The sequence below is a fragment of the Arachis hypogaea genome, chromosome 18 (genome assembly GCF_003086295.3).
Source record: "Arachis hypogaea cultivar Tifrunner chromosome 18, arahy.Tifrunner.gnm2.J5K5, whole genome shotgun sequence".
NCBI lineage: Eukaryota > Viridiplantae > Streptophyta > Magnoliopsida > Fabales > Fabaceae > Arachis > Arachis hypogaea.
Window position 1 is genome coordinate 19,342,287 of NC_092053.1, and position 3,839 is coordinate 19,346,125.

At 34.2% G+C, this 3,839-nt stretch overlaps 1 non-coding gene across 1 annotated transcript; it reads right to left on the reverse strand.

Moving 5' to 3' along the window:
- Positions 1–2,376: 2,376 nt before the first annotated feature.
- On the reverse strand, positions 2,377–2,484 carry LOC112773503 (small nucleolar RNA R71). The gene has a single exon (XR_003188050.1). It is a non-coding gene; the product is annotated as a small nucleolar RNA R71 (small nucleolar RNA).
- Positions 2,485–3,839: the final 1,355 nt, after the last annotated feature.

Here is a 3,839-nt window from a genome sequence, read left to right on the forward strand (position 1 = left end):
CCTTACTCACGTAAGGTTTATTACTTGGACGGCCCAGTGCACTTGCTGGTTAGTTGTACGAAGTTGTGAAACAGATATAAGATCATGAACGTGCGTATTGAGTTTTTAGCGCTGTTACCAAGGAATGGAATGATCACGATTTCGCACACCAAGTTTTTGGCGCCGTTGCCGGGGATTGTTCGAGTTTGGACAACTGACGGTTCATCTTGTTGCTTAGATTAGGTAATTTTCTTTTTGTTTTATTTTCAAAAATTTTTCAAAAATCTTTCAAAAATTTTTCTTTTGTTTTCGAAAAATTATTCTAAATTTTTAAGAATGAATTCTAAAGTTTCAAAATGGTATGCTGAAGCTTGGCTGGCCATCAAGCTTTAGACTAACCTGGTATGATTCCTGGGATCTTGATTGAGGACTTTGAATTCATTACTTCCCTTTTTCTATATGTTTTCGAAAAAAAATATATACAAAAAAATATAAAATCATAAAAATAAAAAAATATTTTGTGTTTCTTGTTTGAGTCTTGAGTCAATTTTTAAGTTTGGTGTCAATTGCATTTTTTCTAAAAATTTATGCATTTTTCGAAAATTCATGCATTCATAGTGTTCTTCATGATCTTCAAGTTGTTCTTGGTAAGTCTTCTTGTTTGATCTTCATATGTTCTTGTTTTGTGTCTTTTCTTGTTTTTCATATGCATTTTTAATTTGTTAGTTTCTAAAGTTTGAAAATTTATGAGTTTGGTGTCTTGCATATTTTTCTTTCATTAAAAATTTTTAAAAATAAGTTCTTGGTGTTCATCTTGATCTTCAAAGTGTTCTTGGTGTTCATCTTGACATTCATAGTGTTCTTGCATGCATTGTGTGTTTTGATTCATAATTTTTATGTTATGAGTCTTTTTCATGTTTTTCTCTTTCTTCATAAAAAAAAATTTCAAAAATAAAAAAATATATCTTTTCCTTATTTTACTCAAAAATTTCGAAAATATGATTTGAGTTAGTCAAAAAAGTTTTTAAATTTAATTGTTTCTTACGAATCAAATTAAAATTTTAATTTGAAAATCTTATCTTTTTCAAAATCTTTTTCAAAAATCAAATCTTTTTTATTTTTCTTATTTATTTTCGAAAATTTTAAAAATATTTTTCAAAAATCTTTTTCTTAATTTTATCTCATAATTTTCGAAAATATCATCAACAATTAATGTTTTGATTCAAAAATTTCAAGTTTGTTACTTGCCTGTTAAGAAAGATTCAAACTTTAAGTTCTAGAATCATATCTTGTGATTACTTGTGAGTCAAGTCATTAATTTTGATTTTAAAATTTCAAATCTTTTTCAAATTAAAATTTCAATCATATCTTTTTCAAATTCAATTTCAAAATCTTTTCTAACTTCTTTCCTAACCTCTTATCTTTTTTTAAAATTGATTTTCAAATCTTTTTCAATCAATCTTATCTTTTTGTTTCAATCATATCTTTTTCAAAACCACCTAACTAATTCAATCTCTCTTAAAATTTTCGAAAATACTCCCTCTTTTTCAAAATTTCATTTTGATTAACTAATTGTTTTAATTTTAATTTAATTTCAACTTTAATTTTCGAAATTTAACTTTAAATTTTAATTTTTATTTTAATTAATTTTCGAAATCCTCTCACCTCTCATCTCCTTCTATTTATTTATTCATCTACTAACACTTCTTTTCATCTCATATCTCTGCTCCTATCCTCACCCTTGTGTTTGGATTATCCATTCTTCTTCACTCTTATTCCCTTTCTTCTTCTACTTACACAAAGGAACCTCTATACTGTGGTAAAAAGGATCCCTATTATTATTTTATGTTCCCTTCTTTTCATATGAGCAGGAGCAAGGACAAGAACATTCTTGTTGAAGCAGACCCTGAACCTGAAAGGACTCTAAAAAGGAAACTAAGAGAAGCTAAAATACAACAATCCAGAGACAACCTTACAGGAATTTTCGAACAGGAAGAGGAGATGGCAGCCGAAAATAATAATAATGCAAGGAGGATGCTTGGTGATTATACTACACCTACTTCCAAGTTTGATGGAAGAAGCATCTCAATCCCTACCATTGGAGCAAACAATTTTGAGCTGAAACCTCAATTAGTTGCTCTAATGCAACAGAACTGTAAATTCCATGGACTTCCATCAGAAGATCCCTACCAATTTTTAACTGAGTTTCTGCAGATCTGTGAGACTGTTAAGACTAATGGAGTAGATCCTGAAGTCTACAGGCTCATGCTTTTCCCTTTTGCTGTAAGAGACAGAGCTAGAACATGGTTGGACTCACAACCTAAAGATAGCCTGAACTCTTGGGATAAGCTGGTCACGACCTTCTTGGCTAAGTTCTTTCCTCCTCAAAAGCTGAGCAAGCTTAGAGTGGATGTTCAGACCTTCAAGCAAAAAGATGGTGAATCCCTCTATGAAGCTTGGGAAAGATACAAGCAGATGACCAAAAGGTGTCCTCCTGACATGCTTTCAGAATGGACCATTCTGGATATCTTCTATTATGGTCTGTCTGAGTTCTCCAAGATGTCACTGGACCATTCTGCAGGTGGATCCATTCACCTAAAGAAAACGCCTGCAGAAGCTCAAGAACTTATTGACATGGTTGCAAATAATCAATTCATGTATACTTCTGAGAGAAATTCCGTGAATAATGGGACACCTCAGAAGAAGGGAGTTCTTGAAATTGATACTCTGAATGCCATATTGGCTCAGAATGAAATATTGACTCAGCAAGTCAATATGATCTCTCAAAGTCTGAATGAATTGAAGGAATCATCCAACAGTACTTAAGAGGCATCTTCTGAGGAAGAAGCTTATGATCCTGAGAACCCTGCAATAGCAGAGGTGAATTACATGGGTGAACCTTATGGAAACACCTATAATCCCTCATGGAGAAATCATCCAAATCTCTCATGGAAGGATCAACAAAAGCCTCAACAAGGCTTTAATAATGGTGGAAGAAACAGGTTTAGCAATAGCAAGCCTTTTCATCATCTTCTCAGCAACAGACAGAGAACTCTGAACAAAATACCTCTAATTTATCAAACTTAGTCTCTGATCTTTCCAAGGCTACTCTAAGTTTCATGAGTGAAACAAGGTCCTCCATAAGAAATTTGGAGGCACAAGTGGGCCAGCTGAGTAAGAAAATCACTGAAACACCTCCTAGTACTCTCCCAAGCAATACAGAAGAGAATCCAAAGAGAGAGTGCAAGGCCATTGATATATCAATCATGGCCGAACCCACAAGGGAGGGAGAGGACGTGAATCCTAGTGAGGAAGACCTCCTGGGACGTCCAGTGATCAACAAGGAGTTTCCCTCTGAGGAACCAAAGGAATCTGAGGCTCATCTAGAGACCATAGAGATTCCATTAAACCTCCTTATGCCCTTCATGAGCTCTGATGAGTATTCTTCTTCTGAAGAGAATAAGGATGTTACTGAAGAGAAAGTTGCCAAGTACCTTGGTGCAATCATGAAGCTGAATGCCAAATTATTTGGTAATGAGACTTGGGAAGATGAACCTCCCTTGCTCATCAATGAACTGAGTGATCTGGATCAACTGACATTACCTCAGAAGAAATAGGACCCTGGAAAGTTCTTAATACCTTGTACCATAGGTACCATGACCTTTGAGAAGGCTCTATGTGACCTTGGGTCAGGAATAAACCTCATGCCACTCTCTGTAATGGAGAAATTGGGAATCTTTGAGGTATAGGCTGCCCAATTCTCATTAGAGATGGCAGACAAATCCATGAAACAGGCTTATGGACAAGTAGAGGACGTGTTAGTAAAGGTTGAAGGCCTTTACATCCCTGCTGATTTCATA